A 15,052-nucleotide genomic window follows, 5' to 3' on the forward strand; every position below is an offset into this window, starting at 1 on the left:
TCTGCATCATTTCTTTGGTAAAAATAACCCAAATGAGTGTTTATTATTTAGTCTATATGACAGTTCTAGAGTCCACAAATTATGGCATATACAGTGCCTTGCGAAAGTATTTGGCCCCCTTGAACTTTGCGACCTTTTGCCACATTTCAGGCTTCAAACATAAAGATATAAAACTGTAATTTTTTGTGAAGAATCAACAACAAGTTGGACACAATCATGAAGTGGAACGAAATTTATTGGATATTTCAAACTTTGTTAACAAATAAAAAACGGAAAAATTGGGCGTGCAAAATTATTCAGCCCCTTTACTTTCAGTGCAGGAAACTATCTCCAGAAGTTCAGTGAGGATCTCTGAATGATCCAATGTTGACCCAAATGACTAATGATGATAAATAGAATCCACCTGTGTGTAATCAAGTCTCCGTATAAATGCACCTGCACTGTGATAGTCTCAGAGGTCCGTTAAAAGCACAGAGAGCATCATGAAGAACAAGAAACACACCAGGCAGGTCCGAGATACTGTTGTGGAGAAGTTTAAAGCCAGATTTGGATACAAAAAGATTTCCCAAGCTTTAAACATCCCAAGGAGCACTGTGCAAGCGATAATATTGAAATGGAAGGAGTATCAGACCACTGCAAATCTACGGAGACCTGGCCGTCCCTCTAAACTTTCAGCTCATAAAAGGAGAAGACTGATCAGAGATGCTGCCAAGAGGCCCATGATCACTCTGGATGAACTGCAGAGATCTACAGCTGAGGTGGGAGACTCTGTCCATAGGACAACAATCAGTCATATACTGCACAAATCTGGCCTTTATGGAAGAGTGGCAAGAAGAAAGCCATTTCTTAAAGATATCCATAAAAAGTGTTGTTTAAAGTTTGCACAAGCCACCTGGGAGACAAACCAAACATGTGGAAGAAGGTGCTCTGGTCAGATGAAACCAAAATCAAACTGTTTGGCAACAATGCAAAACTTTATGTTTGGCGTAAAAGCAACACAGCTCATCACCCTGAACACACCATCCCCACTGTCAAACATGGTGGTGGTAGCATCATGGTTTGGCCCTGCTTTTCTTCAGCAGGGACAGGGAAGATGGTTAAAATTGATGGGAAGATGAATGGAACCAAATACAGGACCATTCTGGAAGAAAACCTGATGGAGTCTGCAAAAGACTTTAGACTGGGACGGAGATTTGTCTTCCAACAAAACAATGATCCAAAACATAAAGCAAAATCTACAATGGAATGGTTCACAAATAAATATATCCAGGTGTTAGAATGGCCAAGTCAAAGTCCAGACCTGAATCCAATCGAGAATCTGTGGAAAGAACTGAAAACTGCTGTTCACAAACGCTCTCCATCCAACCTCACTGAGCTTGAGCTGTTTTGCAAGGAAGAATGGGCAAAAATTTCAGTCTCTCGATGTGCAAAACTGATAGAGACATACCCCAAGCGACTTACAGCTGTAATCGTAGCAAAAGGTGGCGCTACAAAGTATTAACTTAAGGGGGCTGAATAATTTTGCACGCCCAATTTTTCAGTTTTTTATTTGTTAACAAAGTTTGAAATATCCAATAAATTTTGTTCCACTTCATGATTGTGTCCCACTTGTTGTTGATTCTTCACAAAAAATTACAGTTTTATATCTTTATGTTTGAAGCCTGAAATGTGGCAAAAGGTCGCAAAGTTCAAGGGGGCCAAATACTTTTGCAAGGCACTGTACACACTCACCGACCACTTTATTAGGTACACCTATTCAATTGCTTGGGAACACAACTTGCTAATCAGCCAATCACATGGCAGCAAAACAATGCATTTAGGCAACTAGACATGGTTAAGGCGACTTGCTGAAGTTCAAACCGAGCATCAGAATGGGAAAGAAAGGGGATTTAAGTGACTTTGAACGTGGCATGGTTGTTGGTGGCAGACGGAGTGGTCTGAGTCATAGGTGTGCTCAGCCTGTTGCATTATGGTGTGCACTTCAAAGCTCAAACACACATGCCTTTCTCTGCAGCTTCAGCTGCATAGGACAGTGAATGAATGGGAAGTGCTCTGTGCTGAGCGGCTTCCTGTTCATTCACAAACTGAAGCATGGTAAACATGGTTTTTTATGCTTCAGTTATGAATGAACACACTGAGTGAGTGTATTTACTGTGTTTATTTAGAAAAGAAAGGCGCTAGTAAATGACATATTTACTAGCCCCTTCCCCCACTCTCCATCCTAAAACATCCCCCCATAGCGGCCGGGAGGAGAGTTGGTAAGCCAGCAGCACTGCAGGGGTAGCAGGAAGCCAGGGCAGTAGGGAAAATTGGTACTGCACGTGGTGATTAGGATGTGCCCGGGCACACCCCCTGCACACACCTATTGTCTGAGTATTTAAAAAAATGCAGATCTACTGGGATTTTGATGCACAATCATCTCTAAGGTCTAAGGTTTTCAGAGAATGGTCTAAAAAAGAGAAAATATCTAGTGGACCAAAATGCCTTGATGTCAGAAAAGAATGGGCAGAGATGGTTCGAGATGATAGAAAGGCAATAATAACTCAAATAACCACTCTTTACAACCAAAGTATGCAAAATACCCACTCTGAACGCACAACACTTTAAACTGTAAAGCAGACGAGCTACAGCAGCAGAAGACCACAAAGGGTGCCACTCCTGTCAGCTAAGAACAGGAAACTGAGGTTACAATTTGCTCAGGCTCACCAAAATTGGACAATAGAAGATTGGAAAAACATTACCTGGTCTGATGAGTCTCGATTTCAGCTGTGAAATTCAGATGGTAGGGTGAGAACTAGGCTTAAACAACATGAAATCATGGATCCATCCTGCCTTGTATCAACGGTTCTGGTTGGTGGTGGTGTAATGGCGTGGTGGATATTTTCTTGGCACACTTTGGGCCCCTCAGTACCAATAGAGCATTGTTTAAATGGCACAGCCTACCTGAGTATTGTAGCTGACCATGTCCATTCTTAAATGACTCGTGTACCCTTCTTCTGAGGGCTATTTGCAGCAGGATAATACATAGTTACATAGTTACATAGTAGGTGAGGTTGAATAAAGACAATAGTCCATCCAGTTCAACCTGTGTAGGTGTGTGTGGCTGTAATCATCTCACATAGCCCTGAATGTCCTGATCCTTGAGATGTACGTCTAAGAGTCTTTTGAAAGCCACCATACTTCCCGCAGAAACCACCTCTTGTGGTAGAGAATTCCACAATCTTGAAGCCCTAACAGTAAAGAACCCCCCACGTTGCCTGAGGTTAAAACGCTTCTCCTCTAATCGCATTGTATGCCCTCTTGTCCTCATGCAATCCCTTCGACTGAACAGCTTTTTTTCTAAGCTGAGATCCCCATTGAGATATTTATAAATTGCTATCATGTCCCCCCTCAGGCGTCTCTTCTCCAGGGAGAATAAATCGAGCGATTGCAGACGCTCTTCATAATTAAGGTCCTCCAATCCCCTAATCAGTTTAGTTGCCCTTCTCTGGACTCTCTCCAGCTCCAACACATCCCTCCTGAGGACTGGCGACCAGAACTGGACAGAATACTCCAGATGAGGTCGGACCAGAGTTTTATAAAGTGGAAGGATTATAGTCTTATCTCTGGAATACATCCCTTTCTTTATGCATGCTAATATTCTGCTGGCTTTGGCAGCTGCCGCTTGACATTGCATGCTGTTGCCTAATCTATCATCAACAAAGACTCCCAGATCCTTCTCCATTTTTGATTCCCCCAAGGGTTCCCCTCCTAACGTGTATTGTGTTTTTATGTTTTTAGTCCCCAAGTGCAAAATCTTACACTTCTCCACATTAAACCTCATTTGCCATGTCGTTGCCCACTCCGTTATTTTGTCCAGGTCATTCTGTAGGATATCTGCTTCATGCTGTGCAGTTATTGCCCTGGACAATTTTGTGTCATCTGCAAAAACTGATAACGAACTACTGATCCCGACCTCAATGCTGTTTATGAATAAATTGAACAAGGTTGGTCCCAGGACTGAGCCCTGGGGCACCCCGCTTACTACCTCAGACCAGTCTGAGTATGCGCTGTTTACCACCCTTTGGACACGCCCTTTTAGCCAGTTCTGTATCCAAGAGCAAACCCTGCTGTCGATACCTGCAGACCATATTTTTACACCATGTCAATACACCATGTCACATAGCTCAAATCATCTCAAACTGGTTTCTTGAACATGACAATGAGTTCACTGTACTCCAATGACCTCCACAGTCACCAGATCTCAATCCAATAGAGCACCTTTGGGATGTGGTGGAAGAGAGATTTGCGTCATGGATGCGCAGAAGACAAATCTGAAGCAACTGCGTGATGCTATCATGTCAATATAGACAAAAATCTCTGAGGAATGTTTCCAACACCTTGTTGAAGCTATAGTATGCCACAAAGAATTAAGGCAGTTCTGAAGGCAAAAAGGGATCCAGTCTGGTACAATCAAGATGTACCTAAAAAAGTGGACACTAAGTGTATACCTGAAAATTGATCAATCCTGATGTACTGACTGCCTATCTTAATTTTTGAGGCCCTAAAGTGCCAGGACAGTAGAAATACCTCCCTTATAGGAAAGCAGAAAATTCCAAGGTATTTAGTAAGAAGTGAGGTAAGTTTTTTTGTCGTGATTGTTTAGAAAATGAAAAAGTTAAACTGACAACATTTTAACTTGTTAAAATTACAACTTTAATAAGATATTTCTCACACACAGCATAGGCATACTTATAAATACACCCTAAAACACATTTTGTTACTCCTCCCAAGTAAAGGGAAACCACATGTGTGAGACTTTTTCACAGCCTAGATGCATAGAGGGATCCAAAATCAAAGGAGCACTTCTTGGCTTTTAAGGAGCATAAATTACACATCTAATTTCCTGACTACCAATGACTTTTTTGGAGGCCCTGGAGCACCAGGACAGTGGAAACATCCTCAAAATGATCCCATTTTAGAAAGCAAACACTCCAATGTATTTTATGTAAGGCATTGTAAGTTTTTTGAAAATGTCATTTTTCGCCACAAGTTTTTGGAAAATGCAGGGAAGAAAATAAAAATAACATTTTTTACACTAAGTTGTCAAATAATAAGATATTTCTAACACACGTCATGGGTATACCTTGAATTACATCCCAAAACACAATTTTCTACTCCTCCCGAGTATGGTGATATCACATGTGTATAACCTTTTTCACAGCCTAGCCATATAGAGGGGCCCAAAATCCAAGGAGACACTTTCAGGTGTCCTAGGAACATACAGTATATTAGGCATATCATTTCCTGACTACCTAACACATTTTTGGAGGCCCTGGATCAGTACAGTAGAAACACCCACAAAATGACTACATTTTGGAAATTAAATACCCAAAGGTATTTTTTTCAGTGGCATGGTGAATCTTTTGAAGATTTCATTTTATTGCCACATGTTTTTGGAGAATGCAGAAAGAAAATTAAAATATATTTTTTACACAAAGCTGTCAATTTAATAATACATTTCTCACACACAGCAAGGGCAAACTTCTGCTACTCCTACCACATATATGCACTGTAAAGGTCACCTCTATACAAGTGGTCAGCTTATTGTAGTGTCACCTATAGCAGTTCCAGTTCCTATAAGCTAAGCAAGCCTAGCCTACTGGTACATGGCTGTCCTAGGTATGCAATGTCCAGTGGTCTGTGTCTTACATGAATGTAGTCTTGTGGGATATGCAGATGGGTTAGTTCAGTACTGGGACATGGTCAGCAAACAGGCCAGGGCTAGTGCAGGTGGCAGGTAGAGGCAACACTGCACTGGTGTGGTGGTGATCGGGGACACTCTAACTTGTATGACAGTGTTTAGGGACACTGCAACTAGGTTGGGAGTGATCAGGGACACTGTAAATGGTGTGGTGGTGATCAGGGACAAAGTAATTAGTAAAACAAAAGGTAAGCTACTGCACACCCAACTCACAACATCAGTGTATGAGGGGTTAAATGCATGAATACAGATGCTTGAACCATATATTGGGTTTCTGTATTGATTAGGGACATAGTAACTAGTGTAGCAGTGATCCGAGACACTGTAACCAGGGTGGCTGTGATTAGGGACACTGTCTCTGGTGTGGTATTGTTGCAGAGTGCGATTACTGGATGCAGCGGAGTCCATTCAGATCAGACATTGTGGAGTAAACAGGAACTGGCTTCTTTATTGGAACATAACACAGATATCAAACATGTCACCTCATTGTAATAAGAACACAGACAGGAAGAGATAACCAACAAGTACAGTGCAGTGTACAGGAAATACACATCATAGAAAATGCATAGCATATCACTTAGCATTAGCGACATCTACTGTCCTATTTGTGAACTGCAGTTTATCGGATAAGCTAAAAGCTGTTGTATCTCCAACACCCCTTCTCAACAGCTAAGGCTTAGTCTATTAACCCCATCTTCTTTGTAAGCCTTGAGTGTCTTTCAGCGGTCAGAGGCTTTGTAAGGATGTCTGCTGTCATATCCTCGGTTGGGCAATAAAGTAACTCAAGAAGACCTTGCTCTTGAAGATCCCTAAGAAAGTGTAACTTCACATCAATGTGCTTGGTTCTTGAATTAACTCCTTCCATGTGTGCAAGTGCAAGGCATCCTTGATTGTCCTCATAGATTTCTGTTGGTCCCAACTGTGGTTGACCCAAATCTGTTAATAGCTGTCTCAGCCATATAACTTCTTGGCTTGCCTGTGCTGCAGCAACGTATTCTGCTTCAGTAGATGACAGTGAAACAGAGAGTTGCTTTTTACTAGTCCAACTGATGGCACCTCCTGACAGAAAAAATAAGTATCCACTGGTGGTAGATTTCCTGTCGCTGGTGTCTCCTGCCCAGTCAGCATCCACATATCCTGTTAAGGTGCTTTCATCACTTGCTGGTAACTTTAGCTTGTAGTGCGAAGTCCCTTTAAGATAGCGAATGATTCGCTTTACAGCATTCCAGTCCTTTTGACTTGGCATTGAAACCTTTCTGCATAGGATTCCAACAGTTGCTGCAATGTCCGGTCTTGTAGCAGTGGTAAGATATAGCAATTTCCCTATTGCCTTCCTGTATTGAGTATTAGTAGGTAATGGGTTATCTTGGCAATTCATCTCCTATAGGTAGTTGGTTTCCATAGGAGACTTTACTGGTTTGGCATCTTCCATTCCAAATGTTTCAATTATTTATTGTATTTTGTGTCTTTGGTTCAGAAGAAAGCTGCCATCTTCCTCTCTCTCGATCTAGATGCCGAGGTAATTCTTTATGTTGCCAAGATCTTTGGTGTTGAAGTTCTGATTTAGTTTTTCTAGTATTTCTGCTTCATCCCCTTCTTGCTCAAAGCAAATCAGGATATCATCCACATAAATAAGCATATAGACCCATCTGTTTGCCAATTTCTTTGTGTATAAGCAGGGGTCTGCTTTACTCCTCAGAAAGTTTTGATGTGTAAGCACTTCATTTATTTTTATATTCCACGCTCTGGCTGCTTGCTTTAGACCATATATACTCCTGTGTTTGCATACTAGGTCTGGCCTTTGTTCATCGTGGAACCCTGGCTGGCTGTTCTATGTAAATTTCTTCTGTTAGCTCGCCATGTAGAAACGCGGTTTTCACATCAAAATGTTTCACTTGCATTTTCCTTGTGACGGCTATTGTCAGTAATGTCCGTATTGTAGTGTGCTTGACTACTGGTGCAAATGTCTCGTCATAGTCCTCTCCGTATTTTTGAGAATAGCCCTTGGCTACTAGTCTTGCTTTGTATCGCTTAATTGTGCCATCTGCATTGTATTTCACTTTAAAAGTCCATTTACAGCCTATGGCTTTCCTTCCGGGTGGTAGTTCTGTAAGTGTCCATGTTTTAGTGTCATGCATGGATTTTATCTCTTCATCAGCAGCCTTTATCCATTTACTTGCTTCTTGTTCTGAAAGCTGAGATATGTCTTCCCAGGTTGCAGGTTCATTGATGCTGGCAGTACTTGCTTTGTATGAGAGACGTACAGGTGGTTTACCTTTGTTTTCTCTTGTTGAACGTCTCGGTTTTGTGTCTGAGCCTTCTTGTGTCTGCTCTTCAATACTGGTAGAGTCTGCACTCATTTCAACTGTTTGTTCAGAAGTTATGGAGATGGGCTGGTCAATGTCAGTTTTCCCTTCTATTCTTGCTTCTACTGTTGTCATTACATTGTCTCTGAAATCTTCAACAAAAGTTATGCTGTTGCTAATGGTAACCTTGTCTGTTTTGGGATCAAGGATTCTGTAACCTTTGACATTGTCACTATAGCCAACAAAGATACCTTCAAATGTTCTGTTTTGGAGTTTGGTGCGTTTTTCTTCAGGTATGTAGATGAATGCTTTGCATCCAAATATTCTTAGGTGTTTTACATTTGGCTTCTCATTGTGCCATAGTTCATATGGAGTTTTCTCTATTGTTCTGGAAAGAAGTCTGTTCTGCAAATATGTAGCTGTCATAGCTGCTTCACCCCAGTATTTTTGTGGTAGTCCAGAGTCTGTCAGCATACATCTGATCATTTCAGTCAGAGTTCTGTTCTTTCTTTCAGCTACTTCATTTTGTTCTGGTGTATATGGGACTGTCTTTTGATGTTCTATTCCATTCTGTTTTAAGTACTCTTGTATCTTATATCCTGTGAATTCACCTCCATTGTCACTCCGAAGTATGAGAGGCTTCCTCTGAAACTTGTTACTGGTCTTTATTATATAGTCTTGTAATTTGTCAAAAACTTCACTCTTGTGTTACATTAGGTAGGTAGCTGTGTATCTTGAATAGTCGTCTATGAAAGTCACTATGTACCTTTTGCCTCCAGGTGTAGGTGGGTTTAGGGGACCACACATGTCACTGTGAACTAAGTCAAGTGGTCTTGAAGCTCTCTTCTGACTGACTTTCGGAAGTGTTGCTCTTGTAGCTTTGGATTTAATGCAACATTCACACTTAACAGTAACTGGACAAGGGGATATTGTTAGATCCCTTGTCAGATTCCTCCTCTGTAGTTCCTGTAAGCATTCCGGGTGTCTGTGACCTAGACGTCTGTGCCATATATGTATACAGTCATTGTGCTTGTGTGTACATAGTCTCACCTTTTCCTTCACTGTGTCGAGGTGATATAGATGATCATCCAGCTTGGCACTTGCTACTGTCTGGTTGCCGTTTAGGATTGAACACTTGTTACCTTGGAATTTTACAGTGAGTCCTCTAGCTGTCAGACGCTTCACAGATAAGAGTCCTCCTTCTAGATTAGGAACATAAAGTACATCTTTCACTGGTATGGCTAGGTTGTGTCCCGCATCATCAGAGCATATAAGGGTTCCATGCCCATATCCTTCTGCATGTATTTTGCTTCCATCTGCAAGATAAATAGTTTCTTTGTTGTTCAGATCAAGTTCTGTGAAAAAACTTCTATCACTTGTCATGTGACTGGTTGCCCCCGAATCGATGCACCAGCCTTGACATTTATTGTTGCCTGTCGCTTTAAATGTGGCATTCCAGTTTCCTTCCCATGGATCATTGATTGTGGCTTTGATCTTTTGTTTAGCATAAGATGGACGCTGTCTTCTTTGCTCTGCTTTCCATATAGTACAGTCTTTCTTTATGTGTCCCTGTTTGTGACATCTGAAACACACTCTGGTCTCTTTCCTGTGTAACCTTGCGTCTGTAGCTTTAAGAGCGGTTCTGGTGTCGGTTTCTGTGGAGTCATGCACTAATTCCTTTCTTCTCTGATACTCATCTATGAGCCTGCTTTTTACAAATGCTAGAGTCAGATCTGTCTCAGGTCGTGTCTCCAGTGCATTGATCAGTGCAGTGTATGTATCGGGCAAACTGCATAGCAACATGGTTGCAGCGTGGCTGTCTGTTATATTCTCCCCGATTGATCTGAGTTGTACAATCACTTCCAGCATTGCGTTTATGTGCTCCTGCATGTCCTGTTCTTTGCTAAGTCTCATTTTGTAAAGTTTCCGCAGTAGAAACAGCTTGCTGTTTAAACTGGATCTTTCATGCAGTCTATTCAGTCTGTCCCACATGCCTTTCGCTGTGTCCTCATGGTGTATATGTATGAGCTGATCATCCTCCACTAGTAAGCTTATGGTGGCCCGTGCCTGTCTGTTTTTCTTGTCCCAGTCCTGATTATTGTCCTGTGGCCTCTCTGTAGTGGTAACCTCCCACAAGTCATCTCTAGATAATAGCATTTCCACTTTAAACGTCCATAGCTGATAATTGTCATTGTTCAGCTTAGCCAATGAGAGTTTAAGTTCTGAGTTTCCGGCCATTTTTCCCTCCTTTATATATAAACAGTCTTACTTGTCTATAGGAGATGTCACTGGAAAGCTTCCTTATGTCAATCTTTATCCGGATCCTGGGCCCATAACCTTTTTCAGAGTGCGATTACTGGATGCAGCGGAGTCCATTCAGATCAGACATTGTGGAGTAAACAGGAACTGGCTTCTTTATTGGAACATAACACAGATATCAAACATGTCACCTCATTGTAATAAGAACACAGACAGGAAGAGATAACCAACAAGTACAGTGCAGTGTACAGGAAATACACATCATAGAAAATGCATAGCATATCACTTAGCATTAGCGACATCTACTGTCCTATTTGTGAACTGCAGTTTATCGGATAAGCTAAAAGCTGTTGTATCTCGAACAGGTATTGATCAAGGCAACTGTAACTGGTGTGGTGGGTATCAGGGACACAGTAACTGGTGTGGCAGTGATCAGGGACACAGTAACTGGTGTGGCAGTGGTCAGGGATAGAGTACTTGGTGCATTGGTGATCAGAGACACAGTAACTGGTGCATTGGTGATCGGGGACACTGTAACTAGTGTGGTGGTGATCAGGGACAATATGACTGGTGTGGTGGTGATTAGGGACAGTGAGTGGGTGACAGTGATTAGGGACAGTGAGTGGGTGACAATGATTAGGGACAGTGAGTGGGAGACAGTGTTTAGGGACACTGACTAGGAGGCAGTGATCAGGGACACAGTAACTGCTGTGACGGTGATCAAGAGTACAGTAACTAGTGTGGCGGTGATTAAAGACACAGTGACTGTTGTGGCAGTGATCAGGCACACTGTAACTGGTTTGGCAATGATCAGGAACTAAATGTCTGGTGTGGTGGTGATTAGGGACACTGTGAGTGGGTGGCGGTGATTAGGGACACTGGGTAGATTACAGTGATTAGGGAAACTGAGCGGGTGGCGATGGTTAAAAAGTGAAAAATATGGTAATTATGGATACATGATATACTTGGAGACTAGAAGGAGACCTGCCGTGTTGGGAAGCAATGCATCTCTAATCTTTGACATTCCCCCCCCTCTTTCTCAACTCCCTTCTCATTCAACTCTTTTCTTTCAACTATTCCTCTTCTAGTTATTTTTTAGAATTTGATAGTTCCTTCGTAATCTTGAGTGATAAGGAACACCTGTCTTCATATGTGACAGATGAAACCGCATCTATTGCTGCTGCCACTCTTATCTTGTTCCATTATATGGTTTAACATATTCAGATTTCCGAGTTATTTTACCTTGCAATATGCACCATGGTGCCCCTTGTCTTCTAAATGATATGGATATATTCATGTCTATCTGTACAATTGTCATGTTTTGTACTTTGTGTAAGAAATACCTAATAGAAATTGTAGGAAAAGGGACACTGTGAGTGGACTGCAGTATGTCAGCAGTGCCTTTACCACTTGCGGACCAGCCGCTGTCGATATACTGCGGCAGGTCGTCAGGTTCCCATGAATCGTCCGGCAGTTCGCGGTTAACGATCCTGGTGGCGCGCGCCCACTCGCCAGCGGGGAAGCTGGTCCACGGGGCTGGAGGCCGCAATTGCCGCCGGGCACACATGATCGCTCCCCGTGAAGAGAGAATAGCGGTTTGCTGTTGTAAACACAGCAGACCGTTGTTCTCCCTGCTATCAACACAGAGCTCCTGTGTTCCTCCTATTTATGAACACAGGTCTCTGTGTTGATGTCACAAGCCCATGCCCCTCACAGTTAGAAAACACCCCCTAGGCTCACATTTAACTCTTTGATAACCCCTTCCCTGTCAGTGTCATTAGTACAGTAACAGTGCATAGTTTTAGCACTGATTACTGTAGTAATGTCACTGGTCCCCCCAAACGTGTCAAAAATGTCAGTTAGGGGTCCGATCTGTCCGCCGCAATATCGCAGTCCCACTAAAAATCACGGATTGCCGCCATTACTATTAATAAATAAATAAATAAAGAGACGTGATAACTTTTGCACAAACCAATCAAAATATGCTTATTGGGATTTTTTTACCAAAAATATGTAGCAGAATACAAATTGGCCTAAAATTATCAAAAAAAATTAAATTTTTATATTTATTTTTTTGGGAACGTTATATAGCAGAAAGCGAAAAATATTGTTGGGGTTTTTTTTTTTCTGAATTCAGAATTTATGTTTATAGAGCAAAAAATAAAAATCACACAGGTGATCAAATACCACCAAAAGAAAGCTCTATTTGTGGGAAAAAAGGACATCAATTTTATTTGGGTACAGCGTCGCACGATTGCGCAATTGTTCGTTAAAGTAACGCAGTGCCGAATCGCAAAAAATAGCCTGGTGATTAAGGGGTAAAATCTTCCAGTGCACAAGTGGTTAAGAACCAGGAAGTGCAATTTCATTATATGTGTGCACCAGCCAAATGCCTTTTTAACCTTTGAAATTGACATGCAGAGCTGCATGTGACTTATTTTTCCTGTTGGAGGGGGCAAAGTTCACTTTTAGAATATTAGCCTCTGTTTTGCTATCATAAAATGTTTAATTAAAAGTGTATCCAATTCACCAAAATGGGAAAACTTCGCTGAACTCTGTATTTTTTTTTTTTTTTTTAGAATGTCAGGGAAATGCAAACTCTCAATTTGGTTCATCCCTAGCAAAGACATATTTAAGCTAATAACCCAAATTAATGTCCACCTGACTATCTATCGACTTGTGGCATATATACCGCAAACATGTTTATGCTGAACTAATGTTATGTTTGCCAATGGAGAAACCATTCTATGATCTCCAACTGAAAAATGGGTTGTCCATCTGACCATAACCATAACTGAGCTTTGGGTTCCCGTTCCATATTGTACAGCCATGTCTGGTGGATTCCATCCAGGGTGCAGGCTGGGTGAGAAGTCTGTCCAAACTACTTACAATATATGAAAACAAGGGTAACTAATTATGAGATGCACACCAAGCAATCTAGTACATCAAAGAGATAATAGCAGCCTCAGCCTATCTCTGTCCTGTCCACAACCTCGACAAGTTTTGCTCTGCCCGTGGGGCTTAGTCATGGAGGTAGGAACTCCATGTGGCAGGAGAAATATTAAAGTGGTTGTAAACCCATTATCAAAAGCTGAACTAAACAAAAATATAAGTAATGTTTACTTATCTCTCTCTCCAAAGCTCTAAGTTATGTTTGTCTTTGGTGCTCCTTTCCTCTGTTATCAGCATCAGTCACTTCTGACAAGTTGAAAATTTGTGTTGGGGAGGGAGCTTAAAGCGGAGTTCCAGGCACAAAAACGATATTTTTTTTTTGTGCCCGTCCGCTAGTTCAGCCTAACCTGAAAAGGATTTGGATAGTTAGATTTTTTTTTTTTAAAAACTCACCTTGTAATTGATGATCGTAAATACTCACCTCAGGGTACTTCCTCCCTCAGCGCCGCGGCTCCGCTGCCACTTCCTGCGCTGCGATGATTCCTGGGAGCTAAACGTCATCGCTCCCAGGAATCAATGCGACGGCACCGGCCCCGCTCGTCACTTCCGAGCGACGCCGCATTCCCCTGCTAAACAGCTTCTGGGCATGCCCAGAAGCTGTTTAGGAATGCGGCGCCGCACTGGAAGTGACGAGAGGGGCCGGTGCGGCGCATTCTGGGAGAAGAAGACGCGGAAGAAGACGCAGAAGAGGACCGCGCCGGCTTCAGCTGCCCACAAGAGAGATGGAAACGCTGTGGAAGAAATTTTATAAGTAAGTATTTCTTCTAAAAGGTAAGTGCGAACCGGGACAGATCAGAGGCTAGCCATTGTGGAATGTGCTAGCCCTGACTGTCCCGGGGGTATGTTCATTAAAAAATGACATCTGTGCCCGGAACTCCGCTTTAAAGGGAGATTAGCAGGGAGCTTGTCTATTCAGACTACAGCTCTGCATGTTTTTTCATTCCTCTGCCTATGTAGAGGGGGGAGGGTGTCCCTTTCCTCCAATCAGCTCTCACACAGTATAAGTCCAGTATCCCCACCAATCCCTATGTGCTGCTGAGAAAGGAAGAATGATTTTTAACACAATCTACACTTCCCAAAGAGTGTAGAGTGGGGAAGACAGCAGATATACATGTAAAACTTATGTAGGAGGATTTGTTTAATCTCTGTGTATCCTCTGAGGCTGTTCACTTCACTGGGTATATGTAAAGATTTACAACCACTTTAAGCATCATAAGCCACTACTGTGATTGAAGCAACAAGCGGCACCAGGGTGAGAGGCTGGGAAGGGGAAAAGAAAACAGGAAAAAGGAAGTGAGGAAGTTAACTGACAAAAGGAGAAAAAGGATGAAGAATACACAAGAAATCCTAAATAAAAAATCATAAAGAATAATAATAAGAATTCTTCTAATATTTTTTTAAACTATTTATTTGTAATACTGATACAGTATCTCAGTGAGTCCCATACCATGCTTGCGAGGAAATCCTTTCTGTACATGAATATATCCAAAGTGTCTTTTGATCCTATATACTGGAATGCGCTGTGTATTATCTATTCATTATTTTTTATTTATGCTTTCTTGTTTATTCTTTATCTTTTTATTCATTTTCTCCTTTTGTTTGTTAACCTTCACTTCCTTTTTCTTTTCCCCTTCCCAGCCTCTCAACCTGGTGCCACTTGTTGCTTCAATCACAGTAGCGGCTTATGATGCTTTATATTTAACCTGCCACAGGGAGTCTTTACCTCCATGACTAAGCGCTGTGGGCGGGGTGAAATGCATCAGCGGACATGGCCAGGACAGAGATAGACTGA

The sequence above is a fragment of the Pelophylax lessonae genome, assembly GCF_965119305.1.
Source record: "Pelophylax lessonae genome assembly, chromosome: 2".
NCBI classification, from domain to species: domain Eukaryota; kingdom Metazoa; phylum Chordata; class Amphibia; order Anura; family Ranidae; genus Pelophylax; species Pelophylax lessonae.